Raw genomic sequence first — 15,813 nt, forward strand, 5'->3', positions numbered from 1 at the left:
TCCTCAAACGTTGTTTCAAGAAAAAACTGATTCTTCTCGCACTGCACAAAACTTTTTTAATAACAGTAGGTATGAGTCGCGACGCTTGAAGGTGGCAACACGGCATTTTTTTTCGGTTGTTTGTTTGGTTGGTTTCCGTGAAAGAGCAAGGTAAAGTTAGGAGTTCTCAATCTTGCCATTTGTGCTGTGACTTGCCATTACGTCTGTAGAAATGCATATGTATGGCTCAATATATATCACGTCGGCCCGTTGACGAAATGGTAAACCATGAAAGGTTGTTGACAACCGTGCATAAAATGTCTTGGGTGCTCACCAAAGTATAAAAACAGATGTCATCCCAACACGCTGGTGGAGGTCCTTCTTCTGCTTCTTTCTGTGGTTTTATGTGCCAAAAGAAGTTCTGATTATGAGGCACGCAGTAGTGGAGGGCTCCGGAATAATTTTTACCACCTTCCACTACAACGCAAGCACACGGGCACAATGACGTACAGTTTGCTTACAGATTAATCATATCACACGCAAAAAGTAAATTATGACATGAAATGAAATGTCAATTTTTTTCGGAACTGACTATGAACGTTATATTATGCCGTTATTCTGCTTTTACAGTGTTCAGACCAACGTTAAGAATTGGTGCATGGTATGAATATAAAGACCTACGATTTTCGGCTGTCGGTTCTCTTCCTCCACCAGGATAGTTTTTGTGTACTAAATACCTGGCTAAATTCGAGAATATTAATAACTCATATTTATCGTCTCTTTTAATTAAAGGCGTGACTTGTGATAAGAAAGTTTTTATTGCGTCCTAAAACATCCTATTCAGTCGCTCAGAGCGCGCTATGTCCTGCGTAATTAGTTTTCCCCACTGTACTCATTGCATGCGAAATACGAAATGCACCACGGGACTACGCCCTCCCACGCCGCGACAGTAGTGGCAGTAGTGGCATGTTCAGAACCATGGTGCGCGGATGTTCCACATCCGCCCACCATGGTTCTGAGTGGCGCTGGCTAACACTCCTAGGGCTAGATCTAGTAAACATAAATACCCAAATTAGTGGACGAATTGATGGCCGTCGCCGTAGCACAATTGGTAGTGCAACGCACGCGTAATGCGGAGGTTGCGGGTTCGGCTCCCGCCGGCAACACGTTATCTCTTCGTCCACTTTCATTTCCCTTTTCTTCATTATTCTCTACATTCCAATTTCAACTACACTTAATTTCCCCGATGCTTTCCTTCGCTTCGTTGTCTGTTGGCTTTATGTGGGTATGACTAATAAAATCGAGCCCCTCGGTTCCCATTCTTCGTTCATCCTTCTCATCGTGTGCGGAGCATGTACGATTCAGTACATAGTCCTGAAAGACACATCCCCTTCGAAATTGGACTCAGTGGTAATCGTTAACTAAAGGCACTCACTAACCTTTGGATTTCAAAACATTTCGCGTCAATCACAACTTCGACTCCATTGAAGTGACATTTTACGAAAGCTATTTTCGGACTAACGGAAAACTCGAGCCACATGAATCCTACTTTATCTATAATAACGATAAAAAGAGGTACAACAAAAGAGCCAGAGGTTTTGTGAGTTCAATCTAACCTTTGTGTGCATTTTCAGTTCGATTAAAGCAGTGTCAGGTTTCTTTACGCGACCTTTTTTGCGAATAATTTCTCAAAAATGCTATAATTTGTCGATTATTATAATTTCGCATAAAATAAAGAAAACAAGCAGGTATTGTCCGAAGATATATTTTATCGAACGCACAATGTTCGTTCATTAAAAAGAATAAAGTCATACAATAATTCGCGAAACACTCAGTCTTTCGAAAATATTTTCCTCCGAGCTGGTTTTCTACTGTCTTGTGGAATCGAAATGGCCCTCACGTGTCCGAAATTTTTCTGTATACAAAATAAATTTCTATAGACCTAATTCAAACCAGCATTGAAAAAAAGGGAAAAAAAACAATCAACACTAAATCTCAAAGAGATTTTTCACTGGTCGTCTGTCTAGATCGACATGATCAAGCTCACAGAGCCATTACGTCATTTTTGAAGACAACACCTTTGCACTAGCTCCCACATCCTGACCGCTGATGCCACTTAATTTCATATGAACTCGCAGACCGTCTGCAGACATTCAATGCTGCGCTGTTTTGTTGGACGCAGATGCATGTGTCGATTTTATGTTGTTCACCAGTGTGTCCATTTCCGTTTCTCTTCCGTTATGTTGACCCAATTTATTTTATTTTCTCTCCTCCTAACCTCTTCTTCACCAATATCCCCAGTCCCCCTTAAAGCTCACCGCCTCTGGCCATTTTGAGCTGACAAGCTCAGTGCATACAATGCGCGCTAACGATCGTGCCTGCAAAGTTTTACACTGCTACGTGCCGCTAAAGAAGCTGAAATTTCAAACAAAATGCCACGTGCCCGTCACGCGGCCGCCAGGCTCGATTCAACCCCGTCGATTCGACCCCGTCTAGAGTAGGCATGCGTGGCCTGGGACCTGAATTTAAAAAGGATGTTTATAAGCTCGAAATGGTTCAAAGGAGAGGAGTAAGATTTATCTATAACGCCAATCACAATCTTGATTCGCATTCATCAATGATGTCTAGTAACGGCATCCCACTTATGGAACAGCGCAGAGCTATCGCCAGGCTCAAGTTCCTTTTCTTGCTCCATACTCGGCAGTTTAATGTCGATCCTCGTAAATACCTTTCTCCCACCTTTTCCCGGCAGACCAGACGCGGTCACAGTCACGACCTGACACCCTACGTCACACGTACTAACCTTTTCAAACACGTTCGTTTTTTTTTTTTTTTTTTTTTTCGCGAACCATCAGCGAATTCAAAGAACTGCTTTGATTTTTTTTTTTCAAAACGTGGCCTTCCTGACTTTGAAAAACACATGTATCATTTCGGGTAATCTTCATTATTGATAATGCCATACACTCGTCCATATTTTGACAATTCATGAACTAATTTGTGTTAGCTTTTTTTTTCGCGGAAAACTGATTTCATAAATTTCTCCGATTCTTTCTCCAGCGTATTTTTAAACATGTTTGTTAGTCTATGCTTGTCTTTGAGTAGTCCTACTGCGATATAGCCTCAAATCATTTTCATGGCGCATACAAGTTCTATTTTGGTGTCCCTAAGAAAAGATCATCCAGCCATTTCTATAATGATTGCTGTTACGGGAAATGCATACTCCAGGCATATACTGCGAAGGGAACGTACGCGCGAACACAACACATCTCCGCGCCCAAACGCTGGCGTCGCAAGAAGGGAGTAGGCAAGAAAATGGCGACAACGCATCTCGCGCGGCCGGCGCGGTGGCATCACCTCTTTCAATGCGCATACATGGTTATCTAGCCTTTTCCCAAGCTATTGGGCAAGGCACACGACTTTAGAGATGCCGAAACTTGGTAGACTCATGTATACGCACATCATTCTCTTTATCATCATCGTCATCATCATTGATCACTCATTTTCTTTTGCGTCCCTCTTCTTTACTTTGACCTACCCGACTCTTGGCCAAAGCCCTAGAGTGGGTACGTGCCAGTATTTCCCAAGGATCTACGTCTACCCAGTGCCGAATAGCAGGACAGAGCAAGTTACAGGCCAGGCTGACCTCTGTCTTTCTGTAAATAAGTTCCTCTGTTTGTCTGTGCTGGCCAACATTTGCCTGGTTTATTAAAAGCGCCGTGGATTTATCCCAGAGTGCTCGGAAGCGCTCTTAACATGACGTTGGGAGCGCGACCGAAATTCGACAGAGTTCCGGTCACGTGACGGCTGCAAATTCTGCTGTTTGCGCGGCGCCTACTCCTGCTTTTCTGGTGGAAGTTAGACATGTCAGGCAAGTTAGGCTTTCTGCATGCGTACGCCATCTTTGTTTACAACAGAACAAACATCGAGGAAAGAGATCCCAAAGGATAGAACCTTCCATTTTTTCCGTGAGAACAAGCTCTCACAAATTTCTGCTTGAGACTCGATCGAGTGGCCGAAAGTTCGACTAGGGGAGGCTTCCACTAGCTCCGATGTCAAGTGAACTTCCTGTCGTTGCAATACAAATTAGAGCTCGGTAGGAGCTAGTGTTTTTTTTTTCGATATTATTCTCAAAATTATTTAATTATATTAACAATCTTATTTCTACAATTTTTATTGCATCAGTACTAGCAACTACTATCCGCGCATTATTGTTCTAGGTTTTATTTTGTTACGCTAACATTAACAAAAAAAAATGAGAAACCGCCTGCTTCTCGGCCAGTCCCCAGTAGTGGGTAATCTCTATTGCTTGGGCGCGAGAACAAGAACGTGCGCGCACGAATCATCCTCTGCCTTGCAAGGTAAGGGCGACAGCATGTTGCCGCAGTTTATTTTACGAAACCAGTAAAGGAATTGAGCCAAAATAATATTATACTGCATCCTTAAAGCCAACGGTCCCCGTGAACTTATCGGCGAGCAGTGTAATACAACGACGTGACTAGCGTAATAACGAGTGAATAATGTTGGTTAGGCCTAGCCCGGTTATTTGGCGCTTTGTTCAGCGAACTGGTTTTGTGATACGGCGTGTAGGTTCTTGAGCAGCTTTTTTGTTGTACTATCTAAAACTGAGAGTATAGAAGCTTCACCTCTATGTAGCCGCTTTGGTGGCTCAATTCACCGAGGTTTTCCGTCGTAAGGCCTACTTGTCATGGGCTGGCGACCTTCCCTAACGTACCCTGTTTCAGGGTCGGCTGGAATGCGCTGGTGCGAGCAATTCCAGCGTAAGTGCTTTTTCACAAATTCGGGCCCAGTATCGCAGCTATGGCTTTAGCTTACGAATGTTTTAAACCAGCCCGCAACCTTACTTGTGCAATGCAATATAAATGTCCCATGCTCCCCCCAATGTGGTCTTGTATTATAAAGAGGTTCCAAGTTTAACTATCAAGTAATAATAAATAGGCTATGCTAACTGCACAAATGATGGTTGCGCGGGTATTTTATGGGCTTTGGCGAACAGACTTTTTACGAAGGAATGGGGTCAAATATTAAATAGTTACGAAATAATAGTATTATTATTTTGAAATTAAAAATTAATATTTTTTATTTGTGATTATGATATATATTTACAAATGTTTGAAGGACAAATGTATTCAAAGACACCTTCAGTTTGTTTTGTACTTCTAGATCTCTTGTATTCCAATATATTCATAACCAAATTTCGCACTCGTAAAGCTAATTTTGCATTCAGAGGCGGGAGTCGCGACACAAAGACAAACCTCACTATGTGGCGCAGCTGATCACGTACGAAAGGAAAAAGCTAGTCTTCTTTAATTTTTTTTTTTCAGCTGAGAGTAGGAGCGCAGTTGTTACTAGCTAAGTTAAAGTTCTATAGATTGGTTTGCTATACGGAATCAGCTACGTCATAAGGGGAAGGGGGTTCGTCTTTGTGTCGAGACAACCACCTCGAAATGCGAAATTAGTGTACGGAGTGCCAAGCGCTGAGAGGAATTCATCTCGGAACACTAGCGCTCTAGAAGTGTCCACAAAATGCAGTTTTCATCAAATACGATTGCCTTCAAGTACATAGTATTAATGTATACCATAATCGCAAAATTAACAAGACGTGAATTAACAAATGTTGTGCTGATGCAGACGTGAGCCTACCCATCCACGAAAAGTGTGTTCGGCAAAGCACATGAATCCCCCCGCGCAACCAGCATTTGCGTAGCTAGCATATACCTTTCATAAAATTTACTGAACTTTAGGGCCCCATCTGTGACCCAGTATTTTATTTTGGGGAATTTTCGCAGCCCTGTGAAAGGCCCCGTCGGTATCACCATGGTATCGTGCTCCAGAATGTGTCTGTTCATCTGGAGAAGGCTCCTGCTGCAGACCCTGTGGCGCCATTACGTTTCTCTAGCCATCGAGCTGGTCTTCGTGGTGGGCACGCTCATGTACATGCTCTACAACGACCGCGTGGATCAGGCACAGGTGAAGAAGCTCAACCGCTCCTACTTGGCCCTCGGCGAGTTCCGGCAAATGAATGTGGAACACCTTCGCCCGAGGTTGCCGCCTGGGCTGACTGTCATCTATGGGCCCGGAAACGAGCACACAGACAAGCTGATCGCCACCATCTTCAGCCTCATTGGTCAGTGGCCAGCGGTGATTTTAACATTGCGTCGAAGAGACGTGCACATGCAATTCTGACGCTCTACATTTAAATTTCGCTTCATTAGCGACCGTGTCACTCATACCGGACACTTCGGAGCCTCGGTATAACTGGCATATAATTAATTCTTAATGACTCTGCATGCTAGAGATAAAGATTAATTTATAGGCAAAACGTTTTATCTGGCGCAAATGAGAAATATTGCCATAATTACTGCTTAACAAATGGTTGCCGTAAATTTACCGAACTTTCAATAACATCCTTTAGGGCACATGTTTCAATTGCGGAGCTGAATATAGTAAGCAGTCAAGGTCTGTCCGACTAATATATAGGTATGCCGAGAGTGGCAGGTAGCCTAATTATTATCCTTGTGCAGGACTATTCGAAGAGGCCGACATTACTAGTACGAGAAATCGAAACATTTGTTCAACAAATTAACGAAAATTAACTATTGAACTGCTTAATTACCTTTCGACACATATTGCAATTTACCAATTGTAGCCAGTGACCTTGCAAGTCGCGCCCACTTGAAATGAATTTCCAGGATGACACCAGTTTTGAGATATTATTTTCCAAAATGTAGAGCGAAATACGTGGGCGTTCACGTTACTTTTGTGCTTCAATACATAAAAGAGCGTTTCGGTAAAAAAAAAAAATGTGGACCAACAGTGCATCTTTACAGCGAGTTACATGGCACACATCTCCGAAGTGCATGGTGTCATTCTGGAAATTCATTCCGAGTGGATACGCCTAAAAAACTCACCGGCTACAATTCGTAAATTGTAATACGTGTGATAAAGTAATAATTTGGAAGTTGATTAGTGAATTTTTTAAAAATATTTGTTTCGGTTTCTCGTCCAACAAATGTCCGCTTATCTGAAGAAACCAGCTCAAGGACTAGAATTGCGTTATTTGCAACAGGCTACTTTTTTAAACTTATAAAGCTTAAGAAAGATCACCCCGTATTTAGTTCTGAGACTTGCAGACTTGCAAGGTCACTGGATACAATTCGTAAATTGCAATATATGTGTCGTAAGGTAATTAATTAAGAAGTTCAATAGTTAATTTTTGTTAATTCTTTGAACAAATGTTTCGATTTCTCGTACTAGTAATGTCGGCCTCTTCGAATAGTCAGCGAAACCTGCCAAAAAATACATGGTATTTTAACATGTAACAAAGGGAGGGATAATTTATTTGAATGAAGGTAAAGGACGTCGGCCTGAGCTATAGTTCGCAAGCCTGTTGTTCGGCCTGTTGTTCAGCACAGGTTTAGGGGGTAAATATGCAGGAAATAATGGATGAGGGATAATGATTATAGAGGAGTGATGCTAACGGGAGGATGTAGCCTAGTCCAGTGTTGCGTAGATAATCCGGGGGTCTTTTACTGACATTTGGGTGTGTATTCCGGTTGAGCCTACTGACTCAAATAACGATCCATGAAAACATGTTAGAGGTGACGCTGGTATCCGTCCATCTATTCGCAAGTTCGTTTCGCAGTGTGAAGGAAAACGTATATAAGTGAGCTCGTCGGTATATATTGATTTGATTGCTTAGAAACTGTGTAAGGAAAGAAAGAGGGTGCCCGTGTTGCTGGTCATGTCCTGCTCTGTAACGTAGTTTTTACGTGGTCGCTGTATGAGAAAGCTTTCTTTAGAAATAAGAAGTGAAGCTCTAAACGTTGTTCAGGTCGCAAGCTTCAAAGCGTTGCTGGAAGGCCGCAAATGTTTGCATGCATGCCAGCGCAAGAAAATAAAGGCCAGATGACATCCCGGTAGAGACTGGAGGGTACTTACTTTTTTTTCTATTATTATTTTTTGCGGCACGAAACATTTAAAGGCCGTAACAAGAACAACTAGATCGATGGAACGACTGGAACTACACCTGTATTTAATATGCCATTTCCTGCCATTTGGGGCATGTGTTGTCCTTTTTCTTCATTGTCCGATTCGAGGTCGACGCTTTGGTAACAGTCATTGAAATTAGTTGTTGAAGGTGAACTGAAAACCACCAGACAGAGTACTTCGCGCGCGTATTTGCGAAGCAGTTCGTGAACATTTTGTTCATATTAGTATGAACCGGCCAGCCGTGATAGCAAATGTGTTATTAACGAAAATGGCAAGCGAGTGCCAGTCCTTATGCACAAGAAGCTTCGCGAAGTGGGCTCCCATGTATACACAATGAAGTGTTTTGAGTTGCCTAGAACACCCAGAAAAAGATTTGCAAGATTTACTATTGACGAAAGAGTGCTTAGCTAGATGGCGATTTAAACTTTTCTGCGTCCTCGCTAGTGTGAAGAACGCAGAAACTTCATTTTTAAAAGACCCTTAGTCAGACTCGAGACCAAGCAAGGTCTCCGGGTAGTGGCTTACTTATCTGTGCCTAGATTCGCGGTGCGGTGTGCTTCTTGTTGCTTCCATGTGGCGGCGACGCTGACGCCGGCTGGATGGGAAAACATTAGTCAAATGCGCTCCCCCGTAGATGTGTTGAACTCAGTTGTCTAGACCCGCTACCATGCTTTATGAGGGCCGCCAGCAGTGCAATAGTGTATATAGGACGATGGAGCAGTTTAGCTTTATCAACTTAAAAATTAAATTATGGGGTTTTACGTGCCAAAACCACGATCTGATGATTATGAGGCACGCCGTAGTGGGGACTCCGGAAATTTGGACCACCTGGGGTTCTTTAACGTGCACCTAAATCTAAGTACACGGGTGTTTTCGCATTTAGCCCCCATCGAAATGCGGCCGCCGTGACCGGGATTCGATCCCGCTACCTCGTGCTCAGCAGCCCAACATGCACCATAGCCACTGAGCAACCACGGCGGGTGGCTTTCTCAACTGTACGGAAGGATGGATAAGATGCCTGAACGGCTTGCCGTACTTGCTTCGATGCGTCGATCTGGACTTCGCTTCCAACATCGATATTGAGATGCTCGACATGTACCCCGCCAAAGATATCGTTTTGCAACGTTTACGGCCAGCAATGATTTCTCACGCGGTGCCGCGAAATAAGAAAAAAGAAAAAATGCGGGGAGGGGAGAGGCGGGAGGGGAGAGAGTAGAAGGTTCTCACGTGCGAATTGGACGAGTGCATATAACAAAGAGGATAAGTTGTGTTTAAGTGGGACGATGAGCTTTCATGTCTGCACTGCGGTATGTAATTTTTGTGACACGCCCCTGGAACTTCTCGGGAGATTCGGGCCAGCTGGTATTTGTGTACTGCTACAGTTATTGCCAAGAAAATCGCTTTACGCTTTGGTGAAAATGGCACACTGCCAGGTGCGATTCCTCTGCGTCGCCCGCTAAACTTCACATAGATAGCAACTCCTGGCATAGTCAGTTTCTATACGCAATTTGTAGTTGTTACTTGGCAATTTGTACATACAGATACAGAAAGATAAATATAAGATACAGGTACCATTAATCCCCAACATCAAGCAGGCGTGCAATTTTTCTCATTATTATTCCGTCTTCGGATTCTCTTGACCCGAGTATGCTGAACCAATGGATCTACACCCTTCTCCATCGCCACATATACTACGCATATACAGGCTGAAAAGGATGTTAAATCTGCAGTTGGAGACCACTATTTTTTTTTTTTTTTTGAGGAGGAAACACTTTATTAAAGACCCGAAATGAATGCGCAAGACACTGTTTGGACCGATAGCTTAATAGCTAGTAGCCGGTCCAATATTGACTTTGCATACAGGTTATGTACAAGGAGAAAAACAAGCAACGCTCACATGTAACATGTCCTTGAAATGTACGCATAAAGTGTTACTTAAAAACACACTATACCAAATTCTAACAACCACAGATTCATACTTACGCAATTGAACAATTCTATGAAGGAAACAAACATTTCACAACCGAAATCAAAGAGGAAAAATAAGGAAAAACAAAAATACAAAAAAAGAACAATCACGCAGCAGTAACAAGACATTTCACCGTTCTGTTTGGTTAGATAAGTAATACAATTTGCAAGTCATCTCAAAATCTCTAGCTACTTTTATTTCTATTGGTAGCTCATTCCAAACTTGTAACAGTATTACTTGTAGACTTCTTTGTTGTTATAGAAACACTTGAGCACTGTAACCCAGTGTCTTGTGTGACGTCTTCTGAACTTTGAAGGTAATGAGATCAACAAGAATCATGTGTCATCACATGATTTCGCTGGTGGCCGCTGACCTTCTGCATTGACTGCACCAATAGTAGGCAATCTTAGTTCTGCGTGATGCGTGATGCACTACCATGATGCGTTACCACGAGGTGCCCTGTGCGCAGCTGCACCCTATACTGCAGACTACAGCAGCGGTAGCGGTGGCTTTCTTCGACCCAAATTAGCCCTTGGTACTTGCTCTGCAACGTGACAGCTAGACGGAAATAGTGAAATCAGCCATCGCTTAGTATCATCTCATGCTGCAGAGCGCAAGGTATTCTCTCATATTGGGATCGGCGGTTTGTTCTGACCCTGTTGATATTACACAGAGAAGCCATTGAGCCGTCAAAGCGTTTTGATTATATGCCAGATGGCGCCGCATAAATATTGGTAAAGTCACAGGTTCTAGTTGCTTTAAATATTGAAGGTGCGTTTTCTGCATCACTAAGTTACTGGTATACGCTCTAGCACGATACGAGATGACGGCTTGCTAAGACGTTGACCTCTAGGCATGTCTATACCGTGGCCCTGTGAACAGGCGGTGCATACACAGTTGGCCTAACGCATCACGTATCACGCAAGCTTAAGCAGCAATACGTCCTAAAAGCATTTGCGCAGTACGGCAGCACTCATTCTCTTTTCGTCGAGTCGAGGTCGAACCATGGTTTGTTGTTCATTCGTTTGACTGTTTGTTTGCTTGCTTGTTAGTTTGCTTCTTTGTTTGTTTGTTTGTTTGTTTGTTTGTTTGTTTGTTTGTTTGTTTGTTTGTTTGTTTGTTTGTTTGTTTGTTTGTTTGTTTGTTTGTTTGTTTGTTTGTTTGTTTGTTTGTTTGTTTGTTTGTTTGTTTGTTTGTTTATTTGTTTGTTTGTTTGTTTGTTTGTTTGTTTGTTTGTTTGTTTGTTTGTTTGTTTGTTTGTTTGTTTGTTTGTTTGTTTGTTTGTTTGTTTGTTTGTTTGCTCGTTTGCTCGTTTGTTTGTTTGCTCGTTTGTTTGTTTCTGTCTTTCTTATGTGGCCATGTAATGTGCAGTTACGCTAACTTTGTCTTACTCTAGCCTCGTGAGCCAGGTAGCATTCATGTTGTGTCGTCCAGTTTCTGAATCTCGTCTTTCGCGCCGTTTCCTTATCCTTACTGCGACGCTATGTCGTTATACTCATTTCGCGGAGTGAACTCCCCACAGGACGGGTGCCAACCAAAGTCGAATTAACACCGCCGGAATCGAAGGCAGAAGACGATGAGGACGTGACGCCAATGGACTACGTCCAGCGACACGACAGCCTCACCTCCGTGCCCGGCAGTTGCCGCGACGCCTCCAGCAAACTGCTTCGCCGCAGCACGTTTATCCACACCGTGGGGCGCACGATGTGCATCCAGTTCGAAACAGCCACCACTCCCAAGGGCCTTCGCTACAGCCTGGTGATGCTCGTCCCTCCGGAGATCGTGATTCCGGAAGGAATACTCTACAGTGCACACGACCTGTTCGCCGACCCTTCGATAACTGCTGGAAGTGACGTCGTGGCAATGATTTCCGGTGAGTGCAATGTAAAATCTTTTAGCGCTTAGGACTACCAGCTAAAGGAATTTCTTACGGCCAAAGTCAAGCTGAAAAAAAAACTTCAGTCGCTTTCACTCGTTTCTCCGCAGAGGCATTGCATGTTCAGCAAGCACTAATTGACCAAGCTCACATGGTACTTCAAGGAGGATCGACAAACTCTGTTGAGGTGAGTTTGCCAGACGCCTGGTAAATGGTGGAATTTGCCTTGTCTTCTGTAGACGTCCGTTGTAGACAGCAGAATGAAACACTTTAGCAATTGTCAATGGGCCAATGAAAAGCCTCACAGAATGCTGAGCTTGTATATTATGAGAACATACACCGTGGGGGAGGACGTCGCCAACGCGCGACGAGAATGTGCTTAGCCTCTTCGTATAACGTCACCAGTAACAACATGGTTATATTGTATTCACCAAATTTCATCTTGCCACGACGCATCTATAATCATCAACGGAGTGTCTCGCTCCTTTAGACATAGAATTTGGAACACATCTCAGACCTCAATAACATGAACTCTGACGCACAAATCGGCAACGCAACATGACGTCACTAGAGCGAACTAGAGCCACGCCTGTACCACGTCTTTCTTTCTTCTATCTTGTCCGTGCAACAATGCACTCGGGAGAAAGTTCATTTCCTCCTTACTACACTTTAGCACTGTATAATTTTGCCTTTGTAATCCACCTGTTCTTAAACACGACAAAAGATTATTTTCTCTGCGAAATAATTAACGTTATGGAAATGCTACAACAGGGCAATTACCTGAGTAAATCTTATATTTCATTAATTGTGTTAGGGGTTGTTGCGAATGAGGAACTGAAGCCAGCTGTTCCAGGCATGTTCAGTTAGTTGAAAGTCTGAGATTAGCGGCAGTTTTGAAATACCCGACAACTGTCACAAAAAAAGAAACACCGTTATTCCACATGTACGACCGTGTCCCGCAGTGTTCAAGGAAGGCCTTGTGACAAAATAAATTGAACATCTCAAAATTGATAGTCGGAACTATGAAGGATTCCCACTAAATAAATAAACATGCCTTAGAATATGACCACATTCCATTCCACAACTTCAACATGTGCTTTAAAGCATTTCATTAAAGATGATTTGTGAAGATCAGATGATTGATGAGTCAATCCACTTATCTCATATTTCATCCTGTCCGCCACCGCTAATAAAGCATAGTCGCAAAAAAAATTATCACACTCGTTATCTCCAGTCCATTGCCTTGAAAGAAATTTGGTCCTTCCTTCAAGCAAAAGGTATCGATTAGACTAGTACCGCCCCTAAAGAAGTAAGCTGTCTTGTGTGTCCAGCTAAAACACGCCAGCTGGACCTAATTGTCTTATGATTTTGTTGGCATTGGGCATTTTTTTTCTAATGCACACCACAGTGTGACGCAAATGTTGCGCTTTACTAAGTGGTTTGTTTGGAAAAGGAAAGGTTGGCGCTATCTTCTGCAGCCCTTGAGGGAGCACGGATCAGCGCTATATGGTAACTCCGCGTCTTTTACAGCTCCACTCTCGACGTTTCCCTCTCGAAGCCCCGTTCGAAGACATCTACAATTACCGGAACGGATTTTTCGCCGCTCTGTCAATCGCATTCTGCCTGCCACTTGTGTGGCGCGTACGGGACGTCACTACAGAGATAGAATCGGGTCTGAAGGTGAGACAAATTTCCGGAATGCTGTCGTGCACTCAAAGAATAAACGGAGCTCTGACGAAACTATTATGCGGAATTACCAGCTTGTTTTCACGTATAACGTCTTTTTCCATTTCTCTCGCGCCGCTTAACGCAGCGTACCTCCTCCATCCCACTTGTCTAGAGCGTTGTAGCCTCGTTCTTTAAATGAAACCAAACGTAACTTCCCAGCAATCTCTAGATTCCGGACACTGCACTCAAGAATATGTGGTTTGCACATGTATTGCATCTTCAGAATCATGAAAAGCACTCTGCTGCAGAACGTTTTTGTTTTCCATTGGCTCTCTTGACGTGCATAATCGTGCACGCAGTGCCTGAAAGGGTACCTTATGTGCACGTTATGTGGGAGTTATTTACACAGTTGCGGTGTCGACTGCATGCTCAGGAGGTCCAGGAGGTCATGGGTCTGACGTCGAGCGAGTTCTGGCTCGGTCACTTCTTCTCGGCCTTGCCAATCTCCATCGTCGAAGGGGCGCTCGCGACGGCCGTGATTGTTCTCCACGAAAAGGAGTACAGGCCATCGAGGAACATCACCGTGTACAAGAGCGAAGACCTCGACGTCACAGTCAACCCTTTTCCTAACGCCGACGATCCATCGCCAACTTCCAACGTCAGCGTGCCTCCCTCACCCAAGTTCGTGCGCGTCTACCCAAACAGCCCCCGAACGACGCGCTATCTCGAGAAAGCAGACGCTTCCCTCGTGGCTGCGTGCTTCTTTTTCTTCGCTGGCTGTCACACGTTGCTGGCACTGCTGGTCGCCTGCGTCTTTCCTCACGGTGAGAAAATTTAGCTGCTCGCAAATGCAGAAAATTGGTGAGTGTGAAAGTTTAACCGTGTCAAATACTGGAGCGCCACATGTACATGATTCTTTTCCAGTTATATCACTGGCTGATTGATGTCTTCTCCAATTTCCCACCGAGATACCATTCTGCATGAAGTTTGGCCTAGTACCACGTCCGCGGGTATTATTTGCCAGTTTTGTCCACAATCAATACGAAGTGGGTGTCATCTGTGGTGATGTCACTCAAAGCATCTCGGATACCATTGCAACGAAGCGGTGGCACCATCTGTCACGGCTACGGTTGGCCGAATCTGTGGCAGATGGCGCCACCATTTTGTCGAAAATGTCGGAGTGGCATCGCCGCAGACCACACTCCCTTCGGGTTGATGGTGGACTGAATAGTAAGTAATGCCTACAAATATGATATAAACAAGACTTAGCGCAAGATGATACCTATGCGAGAAATTATAGGAATTCAGTGAGCGGCTTAGCTGGGAAATTAAAGTTTACCTGACGTATACTGTTTACACAACACTCAGTAAAACAATAAGAACGTAGACAAGCACGATTCTGTCCTGCTTCTTTCGTTCGCTTACTTATGTGTTCTTGCGCCCGATCCAGTAGCTTAGCATCAGTACTCACAAATACTGCAGGTCAACAAACTAAGTTAAACAGCGCGCAAATACGAAGGCATTACACATACACGCAGCACCAGCACCGCTACTGCCTTCGCTGTTTCACGCTGTTAAGCTTTTAGTATGCGGCATGAACTGGCCCAAAAAGAAATACCTACCAGGTCAATTCATATTCCATGCGAATGTAGAACAGTTCTTTCGCGCCGCGATGAAACGCGTGCTGGAAGGAACGAAGCAAGCAGAACGCGACACTCGATTAGTTGCTTTACTCTATAATACGTGCGATCGTAGCCTTAACCTGGTGGAAAATTCATTCCATCCTCAAAGCTAAGCGCCTGAGAAGCAATCGCGCCAGCGGTGCCATGCATTGGCGAATCGGGAAAGGAAGATATAGTTGTTCGCTAGTACCCGAATTTTATTCAGGCATGATAGTATACGAGACATAGCATTGAATATATTAAATGCAAAAAACACCTGTCTGAAAGCAGTGTAGCTGAATGTGAATTACGAATACTAATCAGCAGCAGAGTAATACTTATCAAAGCAGCCTTTAAAACAACAAAATAAAATCCACAAAGCTAAAAACTGAAATACAGCCTGGAAAGACAGTTTCGCGTTATTGGGCATATGCGTTAATGTACTTATGTGGTCAATAGTTACTATATTACATTAAGTATATAAAATCCTGCCTATCGGGGAAAATCCGCGAATAAGACTTGTCACGTGGATGGCACCTTGAATCTTCATTTCTTAGTTTACCTTCCTGAACAATACACCAACACCCCATTCTGATCTGATCTCATCCCCTTAACAGTTTGACTCTCTTGTTTTTCGAGGCTTCGATTCA

General features: G+C 43.6%; 1 protein-coding gene across 1 annotated transcript in view; it reads left to right on the forward strand.

Annotated features, from left to right (window-relative positions):
* LOC119446615 (phospholipid-transporting ATPase ABCA3) overlaps positions 1-15,813 on the forward strand; it is a 255,324-nt gene that overhangs the window by 200,038 nt on the left and 39,473 nt on the right. The gene's annotated exons all lie outside the window — the stretch shown is intronic.

The sequence above is a fragment of the Dermacentor silvarum genome, chromosome 3 (assembly GCF_013339745.2).
Source record: "Dermacentor silvarum isolate Dsil-2018 chromosome 3, BIME_Dsil_1.4, whole genome shotgun sequence".
Lineage (NCBI taxonomy): Eukaryota > Metazoa > Arthropoda > Arachnida > Ixodida > Ixodidae > Dermacentor > Dermacentor silvarum.